Raw genomic sequence first — 15,188 nt, forward strand, 5'->3', positions numbered from 1 at the left:
AATGCTTTGAATGTGAAAGTAAAATGCAGTGGAATGCTTTGAATGCCAAAGTAATAGTCAGTGGAATTCTTTGAATGCCAAAGTAAAAGTCAGTTGAATGCTTTGAATGCCAAAGTAAAAGTCAGCGGAATGCTTTGAAAGTCTTAGTAAAAGTCAGTAGAATGCTTTGAATGCCAAAGTAAAAGTCAGTGGAATGCTTTGAATGTGAAAGTAAAATCCACTGGAATGCTTTGAATGCTATAGTAAAATCCAGTGAAATGCTTTGAATGCCAAAGTAAAAGTCAGTGGAATGATTTGAATGTCAAAGTAAAAGTCAGTGGAATGCTTTGAATGCCAAAGTAAAAGTCAGTGGAATGCTTTGAATGCCAAAGTAATAGTCAAAGAATTCTTTGAATGCCAAAGTAAAAGTCAGTCGAATGTTTTGAATGCCAAAGTAAAAGTCAGCGGAATGCTTTGAAAGTCTTAGTAAAAGTCAGTAGAATGCTTTGAATGCCAAAGTAAAAGTCAGTGGAATGCTTTGAATGTCAAAGTAAAAGTCAGTGGAACACTTTGAATGCCAGAGTATGAGTCAGTGGAACACTTTGAATGTGAAAGTAAAATCCAGTGGAATGCTTTGAATGCTATAGTAAAATCCAGTGAAATGCTTTGAATGCCAAAGAAAAAGTCAGTGGAATGCTTTGAATGCTATAGTAAAATCCAGTGAAATGCTTTGAATGCCAAAGTAAAAGTCAGTGGAATGCTTTGAATGCTATAGTAAAATCCAGTGAAATGCTTTGAATGCAAAAGTAAAAGTCAGTGGAATGCTTTGAATGTAAAAGTAAAAGTCAGTGGAATGCTTTGAATGCCAAAGTAAAGGTCAGGGAAACGCTTTGAATACCAATGTAAAATCCAGTGGAACACTTTGAATGTGAAAGTAAAAGTCAGTGAAACACATTAAATGTGAAAGTAACATCAGTGGAATGCTTTGAATGCCAAAGTAAAAGTCAGGGAAACGCTTTGAATACCAAAGTAAAAGTCAGTGGAACACTTTGAATGTGAAAGTAAAAGTCAGTGGAACACTTTGAATGCCAAAGTAAAAGTCAGTGAAACACATTAAATGTGAAAGTAACATCAGTGGAACGCTTTGAATGCCAAAGTAAAAGTCACGGAAACGCTTTGAATACCAAAGTAAAATCCAGTGGAACACTTTGATGTGAAAGTAAAAGTCAGTGAAACACTTTGAATGCCAAAGTAAAAGTCAGTGGAATGCTTTGAATGTGAAAGTAAAAGTCAGTGGAATGCTTTGAATGCCAAACTAAAGTCAGTGAAACACATTGAATGTGAAAGTAAAAGTCAGTGGAACACTTTGAATGCCAAAGAAAAAGTCAGTGGAACACTCCGAATGCCAAAGTAAAATCCAGTAGAACACTTTGAATGCCAACATAAAATCCAGTGGAATGCATTGAATGCCAAAGAAAAAGTCAGAGGAACACATTCACTATGACAGTAAAAGTCAGTGGAACACTTTGAATGCCAAAGGAAACGTCAGTGGAATGCTTTGAATGCCAAAGTAAAAGTCAGTAGAATGCTTTGAATGCCAAAGTAAAAGTCAATGGAATGCTTTGAATGCCAAAGTAAAAGTCAGGGAAACGCTTTGATTACCAAAGTAAAATCCAGTGGAACACTTTGAATGTGAAAGTAAAAGTCAGTGAAACACATTAAATGTGAAAGTAACATCAGTGGAATGCTTAGAATGCCAAAGTAAAAGTCAGGGAAACGCTTTAAATACCAAAGTAAAAGTCAGTGGAACACTTTGAATGTGAAAGTAAAAGTCAGTGGAACACTTTGAATGCCAAAGTAAAAGTCAGTGAAACACATTAAATGTGAAAGTAACATCAGTGGAACGCTTTGAATGCCAAAGTAAAAGTCAGGGAAACGCTTTGAATACCAAAGAAAATCCAGTGGAACACTTTGAATGTGAAAGTAAAAGTCAGTGAAACACTTTGAATGCCAAAGTAAAAGTCAGTGGAATGCTTTGAATGCCAAACTAAAGTCAGTGAAACACATTGAATGTGAAAGTAAAAGTCAGTGGAACACTTTGAATGCCAAAGAAAAAGTCAGTGGAACACTTTGAATGCCAAAGAAAAAGTCAGTGGAACACTCCGAATGCCAAAGTAAAATCCAGTAGAACACTTTGAATGCCAACATAAAATCCAGTGGAATGCTTTGAATGCCAAAGAAAAAGTCAGAGGAACACATTCACTATGACAGTAAAAGTCAGTGGAACACTTTGAATGCCAAAGAAAAAGTCAGTGGAATGCTTTGAATGCCAAAGTAAAAGTCAGTAGAATGCTTTGAATGCCAAAGTAAAAGTCAATGGAATGCTTTGAATGCCAAAGTAAAAGTCAGTGGAACACTTTGAATGTGAAAGTAAAAGTCCGTAGAACACTTTGAATGCCAAAATAAAAGTCAGTGAAACACTTTGAATGCCAAAGTAAAATGCAGTGGAATTTGTTGAATGCCCAAGTAAACGTTAGTGAAACACATTAAATGTGAAAATAAAAGTCAGTGGGATGCTTTGAATGCCAAAGTAAAATCCAGTGGAATGCTTTGAATGCCAAAGTAAAAGTCAGTGGAATGCTTTGAATGCCAAAGTAAAAGTCAGTGGAATGCTTTGAATGCCAAAGTAAAAGTCAGTAGAATGCTTCGAATGCCAAAGAAAAAGTCAGTGGAACAGTCCGAATGCCAAAGAAAAAGTCAGTGGAACACTTTGAATGCCAAAGTAAAAGTCAGTAGAATGCTTTGAATGCCAAAGTAAAAGTCAGCGAAATGCTTTGAATGTCTACGTAAATGTCAGTAGAAATGCTTTGAATGCCAACGTAAAGGTCAGTGGAACACTTTGAATCTGAAAGTAAAGTCCAGTGGAACACTTTGAATGCCAAAATAAAAGTCAGTGGAACACTTTGAATGCCAAAGTAAAATCCATTAGAACACTTTGAATGAGAAAGTAATAGTCAGTGGAACACTTTGAATGCCAAAGTAAAATCCAGTGGAACACTTTGAATGTGAAAGTAAAATGTAGTGAAACACTTTGAATGCCAAAGTAAAATCCAGTGGAACACTTTGAATGCGAAAGTAACATCAGTGGAAAGCTTTGAATACAAAATAAAAGTCAGTGAAAAACATTGACTGCCAAAATAAAACTCAGTGGAATGCTTTGAATGCCAAAATAAAGTCAGTGGAACACTTTGAATGCCAAAGTAAAATCCAGTGGAACACTTTGAATGTGAAAGTAAAATGTAGTGAAACACTTTGAATGCCAAAGTAAAATCCAGTGGAACACTTTGAATGCGAAAGTAACATCAGTGGAAAGCTTTGAATACAAAATAAAAGTCAGTGAAAAACATTGACTGCCAAAATAAAACTCAGTGGAATGCTTTGAATGCCAAAATAAAGTCAGTGGAACATTTCGAATGCCAAAGTAAAAGTCAGGGAAACGCTTTGAATACTAAAGTAAAAGTCAGTGGAATACTTTGAATGTCAAAGTGAAAGTCAGTGGAATACTTTGAATGTCAAAGTAAAAGTCAGTAGAATGCTTTGAATGCCAAAGTAAAAGTCAGTGGAATGCTTTGAATGTCAAAGTAAAAGTCAGTGGAACACTTTGAATGCCAAAGTAAAAGTCAGTGGAACATTTTGAGTGCCAAAGTAAAAGTCAGCGGAACACTTTGAGTGCCAAAAAAAAGTCAGTTGAACACTTTTAATGCCAAAGTAGAAGTCAGTAACATCAGAGTAACATCAGAGAAATGCTTTGAATGCCAACGTAAAGGTCAGTGAAACACTTTGAATGTGAAAGTAAAATCCAATGGAACACTTTGAATACCAAAGTAAAAGTCAGTGAAAAACTTTGAATGTCTTTGTAATGGAATCCTTTGAAAGTGAATGCCAAAGTAAAATCCATTGGAACCCTCTGAAAGTGAAAGTAAAGGTCAGTGGAACACTTTGAATGCCAAAAAAAAAGTCAGTTGAACACTTTGAATGCCAAAGTAGAAATCAGTGGATCACTTTAAATGCCAAATTAAAAGTCAGTGAAACACTTTGAATGCCAAAAAAAAGTCAGTTGAACACTTTGAATGCCAAAGCAGAAGTCAGTGTATCACTTTAAATGCCAAAAAAAAGTCAGTTGAACACTTTGAATGCCAAATTAGAAGTGACTGAGGGTATACTCACAATTAAAGTTAATCTCTTCTCTACTGTCTGCTGCATCATCTTGTCAGCTTCCTTCATAGCTTTTTATATATCCGGATCAGGACTAAAGCATTTACCGCCACGTAGAGCTTCTTTGCTTTGTGATCCACCATATGATTGTACAAACCTAGAAACATGTTGTAAATGATCATATTGAAAAAGTAGACCCACATCAACAAATGTTACCATGCTAAGGTACACATGTTATATATGTTGTAAATGATCATAATGAAAAAGTAGACGCACATCAACAAATGTTACCGTGCTAAGGTACACATGTTATATATGTTGTAAATGATCATAATGAAAAAGTAGACGCACTAAGGTACACATATTATATATGTAGTAAATGATCATAATGAAAAAGTAGACGCACATCAACAAATGTTACCGTGCCAAGCTACACATGTTATATATGTTGTAAATGATCATAATGAAAAAGTAGACGCACATCAACAAATATTAACATGCTAAGGTACACATGTTATATATGTAGTAAATGATCATAATGAAAAAGTAGACGCACATCAACAAATGTTACCATGCTAGGGTACACATATTAAATATGTTGTAAATGATCATAATGAAAAAGTAGACGCACATCAACAAATGTTACCAAGCTAGGGTACACATGTTATATATGTTGTAAATGATCATAATGAAAAAGTAGACGCACATCAACAAATGTTACCAAGCTAGGGTACACATGTTATATATGTTGCTTGGGATTATAGGAGAATTTACAAAGGAATTTTAATATAAGCATTGGTAGCTCTCAGATTTTAATATTTTGAAGACAAGCAATATTTGTTTGTTTGTAAGGCTACCCTTATTAAAAATCTTTAAAAAAAAATATACAGGGACTTTTCTAGAAAAAAACTGCAAGAGGGAGCACTGCAATTCAGCGGTGCCACCAAGTTGGGGAGATAGGGTTCTCCCTACCAGGGTGTGGAGTTTTTGATAATTCTAAGTTAATTAAAATGGAGCATTCTATGGCTTCCTTAGGGCCAAAATTATCAAACAGCTCACAGTTGAAGACTGTGGCCACATGTGATCCCTGGTCATTCAGAATTTTATAGTGGCCAGAGGATCTGCTTCCCAGGATAAGGAGGAGCATGGCCATGGCATGAGGGCGCTGCACCCCTGTTCCCTTGTTTAATAAAAATCCCTGAATATAATATTTGCACATAATTTGTCTCATATACAATCATTGCTAACTCAGGGGAATTTGTGAGTTGGAAACATTGGTGTTTGGTACACTGTGACTCTGCACCTTTGGAACATGCAAAACATTGGTGTTTGGTACACTGTGACTCTGCACCTTTGGAACATGCAAAATCTGTCCTATTTTACAGTTTATTGACCTCAGGTTACGCAATATGCGCAAGCACACAAACTATGAACGTGCACAAACGCTATCAATTTGTTAACGAGAACCACCAATACAATTTTTTTGAAGAAAAAAATATCTTATAGTTTCAACATATATAACAAGGATAAGTAGCTTTGTAACTATCCCTTCGTTATGCAGTTTATCATCACTCCAAACTACTAGTAGTCTGGAATTTCTGTAATATTTTAATGTCTGTGGTTGCTAGGCAACAGCAATGCTGATTGGCTGATAAATATAGCATGCTGTTAATTAAAATAAGCTATTTTTTTATCATTAGATAGTTGCCATGACAACACAAGTGTGACAGCTCCATTATTCATAATAATGCAAATGAATTTACATAGATAATAAGCAACATTTTAGCAGATTTCTATAGACTATAATAAAGAGGTTGGTATTTTGTCACCAGGACAGACAGAATCCTCAAAATGCAGCAAATAATTTTTTTTTTCCATATACTTTATTTTTTTAATTATTTTCTGGAAGTTTTATAAAGTTTGATAATCACAAACACCGAAACTAAGATCTAAGTTTAAACAGATTGATTGTAATTCATTTTTTTTTTCATACTTACTTTTCTTTTATCCATGCTTGACTTTTGGTTTCATCCACAAATTGCACATGAACTTTTCCTTCTTTGAAAAAGACATTTTGGGTTGGATGGCTACAAATTAATCCAGGCCACCATGGATATCCATCTAACTTTGCTTAAACAATGCTGCAAAATGAAACAATGTGGTAGTGATTTTGCAAGAATGAATTATGTAATATTTGTACTATTATACCAACTTCAAATATAATTTTGAGACATAAAATAATTATAAACCCAAAACCATGTACAAATGTAATACAGCATTCAAAACATTCTACTGGCAACCATGGTTAAATAAATAGGCCCTGGAACTAGCATAAAGCAATTACATTGAGAGTAGTGTCAATTTGGAGTTGAAAGGTTTATTCATGTCATTTTTTTTTATTAGCGACAATGTTGATATTTAAAACAGTGTCTACATAATTAAGCGTGGAAATAGCCGAAAAATAGTTTTGTGTTTGTTAAATCCAATGCAATGTTTTGACAGCACTGCAACCTTTGTTTGTCCTGCTTTTACATTTGATTTCATGCATAATGGAGGATCTAGCAGTGCATGCGTGATAATGAACTGTTTAATTTTGATGGTTGACAAAAATTTTAGGTTCACAAGCGAGCCCTTGAACATGGCAACCATTTCATTAGCGTTGTTTACATAATTATGAAATATTAATTTACTCATGCATCCAAAATACCTAAGGGTCGCAATGCATTATGGTATATGTTTATCCATGCTAAAATCTTCCAACTTTGGAGCATAGATGTATAGGGCTAGGAATCTAGATCTATGTTAACATATATTCGTCCAAGGTGTGAACGGTTTATTTACCCGCAACCAGCATTGGGACAACAGACTGCGAAGCGTTTCCATACCGGGGATAGAGGGACAATGGCCTGATACATCTTTCCGACATTGAATCTCATTCCAAATAAATGTTGTAGTTTATGTGTCGTGCTCAATCTTTGTTTATTTGTACCGGAGTTTACAATTGTACGGACTGGGTACCGTCCATCTTGTGTCGGAATCTCACCTGGTGACATCTCGTTTGATTCGCTGCCTCTCCAGGCGAACTATTCTTCGATTTTCCATTTGGCAGGTTACCTAAAGTAGGCGATGTTTTAGTCTTCGATGCTGGCGGAAATTTCGTGAAATATGAAAACAGGTATTTACTTTAGACATGTTGATCAACTCTTCACGATTTCTGGGAATTTTCAGACTATCAGAGCAGTGAACATGCGCATACGCTTGTGTGTGTACGGGGTCAAGGGTTATGTAGAACGATTTCGCTTCTTTTGTTTTTATGGTGGACTTGAAGTGAATTTATGTATTTCAACACAGTCCACGTCCTAAAGAATGAATTCAACTTCTACTGGCACAACTGCATATACAAAACAAAAATGTTTACGTATTTCACGCTTATCATCGGTAAAGTTATCTTCTATAAACCTACTTGGTTACAGCAATGCCAAGTGTGATCAACCGGTAAAGTTTGCCATAGTGAACAAAAATCGACAGATCACATTAAAACCATAGAATGTGTTTGTGTGTTTGTGTGTGTGTGTGTGTGTGTGTGTGTGTGTGTGTGGGTGTGGGTGTGTGTGTGTGTGTGTGTGTGTGTGTGTGTGTGTTAACTACGGTTAACAATGCTCTTTGGCGCGAATGTGATTATTATGAAAAAATGTTTGTTTTTCACTCACGTGGTGTGAGAAAAGGTCCAGTCGACTTCAAATGAAAATGGCTTTATAATCGAACGGGTGTTCTGGTCCGAGTTTGCGTAAATACAACAAACCTGAATACAATGCTATAAGTAATCTAAAACAGTTCTAAAACGTTAAAAAATACCTATGCCAAATAATTAATAACAATATGGCCAACACTTGAAAAAATAAAACAAATTCCCGTTGTTAAAGCTTTCACTTTTTCATAGCATAAAAACGGTGTTCACCCTCGCTTATTTTGACACCCTCAAAAGCGAGTCATTTCCATTCCCCTAAACAATGGCGTACATTAAATTGCGGTTTTTTTTTTGTCGCGTGCCATAAATTGCGTCGTAGAGTCCGCAGTCACACCAGAGATAACCAGTTGAAACGTTCGTCGTGAAATTCACGTGCATTAAATTGTTTAAAAACATTTTTGGAGTCCCTCAAATTTGTGTTTGACCTTTGTCACCTGTTCCCCCACCAGAGTGAATTACATCACTAATATTTGTTCCTCAGCAATCTATAATCAAATAATACAAACGGCGACACTATGCAATTTTCGAAATGCATTTATTTCTGGTGTAACTTTACATTTTTATGAAACATTGTATGTCCCCGAATGAAGTATCCATTTTTTTTCTGCCTAAACATGTTTTCAACGAAAGAATTACATAGATAGGTAAAACATACAACAAATTTCATTAGCATAAATTTATAATACCCCATGGGCCCGAAAACTAGCAAGGATGGGAAATAAAATGTCGACTTGTGGGACGAATCGACTTGGGATGAATGTGATTTGGTACGAATCGACCGTCCCCCGTTTATTTATCCTTGACTATTCCCTCGCCAGAGTGAATTACATCACGAATGTTTGTTCCCCGGGAGTCTGTAATAAAACAGAATTTGCGTCCTAAATTCATAAAGGTGTGTGTCATTTATGGCCTTACTGGTCACTGCGTTGATTTAAGAATGGTTCACACTTGATACCATGGTGATATGCAAGAATTAATGTGGTGCATAGAATTGAAATGGAAATAGATTGGTATCAGGGAGATAAGTTTACTAGTGTTTAACACCATGTCAGAATATGAGATCGAACCATTACATGTTAATTTGTCTCAGGACGCAGTTAATCAACAAGGAATCGTAACAATAATCAGGATGGTGCACAACATAAACATAACATAGAGTTAAACAGATGAAGACTAACAATATCATATTGGTGGTGGAACACAAATTCACAGCACTCAACTGAAATGAGCATGATTTATTATGGCAGCGATATACAAGATATTGACATATCAATTGCATATCACCGATGTAATTTCTAAACATTCAAAGAATTAAGTTTTTTAGGAATTCCGCTCAAAAATACTTCCACATAAGTTTTAGCACATGACAATAGCAGCACCTACCAACTCACGATTGACATTTACTTCCAATGTACGTACTAGTATAATATCTTTTGATTCAAGATATTTGTAGCGGACATTCATAGAAATGTGTTACCATATTATTGTTTCAATTTCGTTTGATATCTTTATGTATTAGTCTTGACAATTTGGATCTAAAGATTTGCTTTGTTGTTTATCATAAACTCGGCCCCAAAGATTACAAATTCTGCTCTCAACCGGGGTTCTGGGAATGTATAACGTATACTTTCAGTTTTAGAAGGCGATCAATAAATATATTGATACTTTGACTAAATTATATTGCACGAGTGTAGATTTATCGTAATTGCATACAAGTAATAATAATAATAAGTTTATTCTCCTTATTATAATCAATACAATGAAAAGAAAAAATAGAATTAAAAAATAATTAATAAGGCTTGTCAATGAAATAGCCAAAAAAATATAAATATGTATATACATGTTTATGTACAAGAAAACACTGAGTTAACTATGTATGCAAACGATATTTTTTGTATTCATTTTTAAATATGTTTCTTGACTGTATAGATCTAATACGAGTCGGAATTTCATTCCATATTTACGGGCCAATATATTTTATAGAAAATTGACCACATCTTTTCTTAACTATGGGATGGGAAAAATTACATATTGTGACATAAATTGTAAGTTAAAAGTACAGAGCCCTGGCTGTGTGAATGAAAAGCGCACATGTTTGTATAATTTGCAACAACCCATTGCACATGTTTATTTTTAAGACTGCTGATACAGTCACTGGATTGTGTTGTCAGCAGAAATTGAGATACATACATCCTGTCTCTCCCTGTGGCATAATGGTATGGCTCAGACAGTGACATGGGAATTGTGAAATACCTTGGAATGTGCTGAACCCAGTGTTGTTGGCAATGAAAGTAGATATGACATCATTGACCCGAGTCTCCTACTTTAAATTGGTAGAGCTTGGATTAAGAGTGGTTTATTCCACTACCAAAATTGGCATCCTCTGTACACTGATTTGTCGGCTATTTCGAGATAACCAATCATTTCGTTATATACATTTTATTATTTGCATGGCCATAAATTAGCTCGGGTATTTAAGTTGAGACATAAGGGAAAATCTTTAGTCAGGAAGGTGACCTGACTTGATCCTGTAACATCTTGTGATGCTGATTCCTGACTCCAGTGAGCTGTACCCTATACAGGGGTACATATGCAGACGTGCTGTGCAGTAATCCCTGCTGATCAACAGGAACCACTGAAGCTCACTGCCTGAACTACTCCCGTTGTACCAGTGCTACCAGTAGCAGCAGATAGCAGTGCAGTTGCCGATACTCCCTGGACACAGAGCACGAGTTTAAATTGTAGTGCAGCTGCTTCGCCAGTGTGCCAGATACGAAGGAACGCAACATTGCACATTGCTGTCCAATGGAGAGTGGAGTGTTCCCTGCAGCATCGATCAAGTCTCTAATTTATTTCATTTTACAGTGTATCCCCCTCCTTGCTGGTTCCAGTGACCAGCATCTCTGTTATTTGTTTATTAAAGTACAGGAAACCGTATATATTGTGTTGTGTTGATTTGTTATAATCGTTACTGGTATATTTCTTTCTCTGCACAGTCTCAGTTGTGGTGATATACATTCACCAAACGATCCCCACCCCGTGACAGCGAACGAGCTGAGAGGGAGGAGACTTATTAGATAAGCACGCTACCAAAGACAAAGACTATTAGACCGGTATTAAAGACAAACTCCCCGATCCTGAATACGGTGTAGCCCCATAAAGGCCCCCCGCATTTAATGTCACATTGGTGGCAGTGGTGGGATACAACTGGTGCAGAGGAGGTGAACCAGAGAAAGCAGATCAAGGCGACTCCTGTTACAGATCAAGAAATGGCAGAGAAATATTCCAGTAGAAAGTATCCAGACTGAACCAGTAGCAGATCCAGAAATGGCAAAGCCGATTCCAGTAGAGAGTATCCAGATTGAACCAGTAGCTGATGCAGAGCAAAGAAATGATCAGCAAATTTTTGTTGATACATTAAGAGAAATACAGTTTGCACAGGCAGCAGCTGGTGATACTGCAGAGCTTAAAGATCTAGTGGAGACTGAAAAAGAGGGGGTTGTGCAGTCAGAGGGTAAAGCAGAGGAGCTGCCACCACAGGTGACACCAACCTCTGGCTATGGGACCCAAGAAATGAGTAAAGCTGACCTGTTGACTAGCAGTAGAGTTACAGCGGAAAAGCGGAGTGAATCAGCATTAGCAGAGAAAACAGATATACCATGGAGGCTGGATACAGCCACACCACGGTACCGATCAGCATTGAGAGGGAGACCAGCTGACAGAGCAGATGACTTATGGCTTGGGTACCCCTGGGCACAATCAACTGGCAGATGGCTGACAAACCCCACCTCAGATTTATTTGAGGAGGTAAAAGAGGATCCAGAGCTGGTAGTTAGACCAAAGTTGTACAGAGAAAAAGCACTGAAAGGAGAGGAGGCTTTCCATCAGAGGGGCATGTATCCTGTGACAAAGCCTAGCATAATTCCAGAAAAATTTAAAGGTGAAACGCCATGGAGATATTACAAAGACTATTTTGAGCAATGGGCAATTGTAAATAATTGGGATATGGCACATAAGTCCAGGTATTTGGCAGTGAGTCTGTCCGGTTTGGCGCAAAAAGTGCTGACCCAAGAAGCAGATGGTGGAGAAATACCGTACCAGGAGTTAGTCACCAGACTGGACAGGAGATTTGGTCCCGGTGGGCAAGCAGATACATATGCGGCAGAATTGCGGATTAGACAGCGCAAGAAAGATGAAAGTTTGCAAGAATTGGGTGAAGCTATACGGGAATTAACAGAGATGGCCTACCCAGGTATGGATCCTGCTTCCCAGGAAAGGCTAGGCAGGCAGTATTTTAAGAATGCCATCCCTGAAAAGGAAATAAGAGACGGTATATTCAGAGCAAATCCAAAAACATTTGACCAGGCGATACAGGCTGCATTGGAGACTGAATCACACGTGATGTCAGAGAAAAGGAGACTGGCTGAGCGGTGCCCCAAATTTGGCAGGGTGCTGAATGCTGAAGGTGACTCGGAGATGGTAGAACTAAATGAAGGGATAAAAGAAATGGGGGTCGGAAAATTCCAACCAACCCAGATAGGAGAGCAGTCATTCGGTGGAGGGAAAGAAAAAGACCAAGAAGGTGGGGCCAGATGGGAATTGAGTGTTACAGATGCGGAGGACGGGGGCATATTAAGAGAAACTGCGCAACTCCACCAAACGGGTATGCGGGAAACGAATCACGACCAACCTCAGGGGCCAGGGCTGGGTCGGAAATGCAGACAGGTCCAGGCAACCCCAACAAGCAGTAAAAATGGTGCAGGGACGGAGGGGACAGGGTACGCAGGCAGGGGAGACAAAACTAGAGGAATCAGATACAGCGACCCCCCCAGCAACTGAAAGTAGACCCCTGCCTACCGTACATGACTATACAAGGGCAACAAGCGGTGTATTTGTGGCAGGCAGAATAGGTGGATTACAGGGATATTTTTTAATAGATACAGGGGCATCAGGAACCCTGTTGTCAAGAAAACATTATGAGCGTATACCTGAGATGCAGAGACCTGCATTGGAAGCCATGACGACTCGGATCCGGCAAGCAGACGGTACCTTGATGAAACAGCATGGTGGAGCTAATATGGAGGTATGCATAAGTAAATACAAAACCACAGCCGATGTGATTGTAGTGGATATGGAGACTGATGCAATATTGGGGATGGAATTGCTGATTACCTTAGGCTGTGTAGTGGACATAAAGAATCTACAGCTGAAATTTCTGGATGAAATAGTCCCATGTTATGACTGGAAGGCCCGTACTCTTTGTGCCAGAGTGGTGCTGAGAAAAGCAGTTGATATTCCTCCTGGCAGTGAAATGTTAGTACGATGTGATGCTAACAGAAAGATCCCAGGCTCTCGCAGGGAATGGTGATACCAACAGATAGAAACCCGATTGCGGAAAGAGGAATAATGGTGGCAAGAGCATTAGTATCAGATTGTAATGGGGTAATACCAGTACGGTTGTTGAATGTAACCCCACACCCAATACATGTAAAACAAGGCACTGCGGTGGGGATGGTGGAGCCGCTATCAGAGGGGGAAGGTGTGGTTACAGCAGAGAGGGATAAAGAAAATGAGGTACCACTGAAAGAAAAGCAACTGCCAGAATATTTGCATGATATATGGAGGCGGAGTACAGCAGAGCTGGATGACGGTGAAGCAGAAAAGGTAGCGGCATTGCTGATGAAGTATGCAGATGTATTTTCCAGGGGTGATGATGATATGGGGTGTACCAATCTGGTTAAACACTCCATTAATACAGGTGAGGCAGCTCCTGTTAGGCAACCCTCAAGAAGACTACCAATTTGGCAGAGAGAGGAAGCGGGGAAGCAGGTGGAAAAGATGCTGAAAGCCGGTATTATTGAACCAAGTTGTAGTCCCTGGGCTTCACCAATTGTGTTAGTAAAGAAAAAAGATGGTGGGACAAGGTTTTGTGTTGACTACAGGAAGCTGAATGATGTAACAATTAAAGATGCGTATCCAATTCCCAGAATAGATGACTCTCTGGACAGTCTGTCAGGCGCTTGCTGGTTTTCTACCTTAGATTTGGCTAGCGGTTATTGGCAAGTCCAGTTAGATGAAGAGGCACAACAGAAAGCTGCTTTTGTGACCCGTAGTGGTCTGTATAGTTGGAAAGTGATGCCCTTCGGCCTTTGCAATGCGCCCTCTACGTTTGAGCGGCTTATGGAGCGAATAATGGCTGGATTGCAGTGGGAAATACTCCTGTTATATTTAGACGATATTATTGTATACGGCAGAGATATTGATGAGGAGTTGGAGCGTCTGGAAATAGTGTTAGACAGATTGCGGGCAGCCGGACTAAAACTCAAGCCAAAGAAATGTGACCTGTGCAGAACCAGTGTAATGTATTCGGGTCATATACATGTAGTGTCAAAAGATGGTGTAGCGACGGATCCAGACAAAGCGAGAGAACCATAAAGGAGTGGCCAATGCCAAAAAGTGTGAAGAATGTAAGAAGTTTCTTGGGGATGGCGTCCTACTACTGCCGGTATGTACAAGGATTTGCCAAAATAGCAGTACCTTTGCATAGATTACCGGAGAAAAATGAAGTGTTTAATTGGGATACAGAATGTGAGATTGCTTTCCAGGTATTAAAGGAGTGTCTGATGTCCGCCCCGGTACTAGCGTATTCACAGGAAACAGGAGAATATGTGCTGGATACAGACGCAAGTGAAACAGGTATTGGTGCTGTCTTATCACAGGTCCAGGATGAAAAGGAAAGGGTGATAGCGTATGGCAGCAGGTCGCTGAGTAAAGCGGAAAAGAATTATTGCGTCACAAGGAAAGAATTACTGGTATTGGTGAATTTCGTGAGATACTACAGGCAGTACTTGTATGGTAGGAAATTCACCATCAGAACTGATCATGCAGCTCTAAGGTGGTTGTTGAGTTTTAAGTGTCCAGGAGGAAAACTCGCCAGGTGGATCGAAGTCCTTGGGGAATCCGAGTATAAGGTTATAGGCCAGGGAAAATCCACGGGAAAACTGACGGGTTATAAGGAGACCATGCGGGAAATGTGGTTGGCAGGGGGAACATAGCGCTGTGATTTCCAGGGCCGGAGAGTATAGCAGTTCATTGCAGGATACTCCCACTTGCATGAGGGACACAGAAAAGGTGAATATGGGAAAAGGAATAGTGGACACCAGGATGGTGGAAGCGGAAATGGAGACCCAGGTACGGGCTGTCAGAATTCAACCTAAGGTGAGCGGTGATCAGATAAAGGAAGCCC

General features: G+C 38.7%; 1 long non-coding RNA gene across 1 annotated transcript in view; it reads right to left on the bottom strand.

Annotated features, from left to right (window-relative positions):
- Positions 1 to 7,418, bottom strand: part of LOC144362339 (uncharacterized) — a 67,708-nt gene extending 60,290 nt beyond the window's left edge. Inside the window, exons 1-3 of the long non-coding RNA XR_014929403.1 lie at positions 7,238 to 7,418; positions 6,192 to 6,335; positions 4,207 to 4,351 (exon numbers count right to left, since the gene is read on the bottom strand). This is a non-coding gene — a long non-coding RNA (uncharacterized LOC144362339). The remainder of the gene's footprint in view (positions 1 to 4,206; positions 4,352 to 6,191; positions 6,336 to 7,237) is intronic.
- Between the last annotated feature and the right edge of the window lie 7,770 nt (positions 7,419 to 15,188).

This window comes from Saccoglossus kowalevskii, chromosome 5, assembly GCF_978046115.1.
Source record: "Saccoglossus kowalevskii chromosome 5, keSacKowa6.1, whole genome shotgun sequence".
NCBI lineage: Eukaryota > Metazoa > Hemichordata > Enteropneusta > Harrimaniidae > Saccoglossus > Saccoglossus kowalevskii.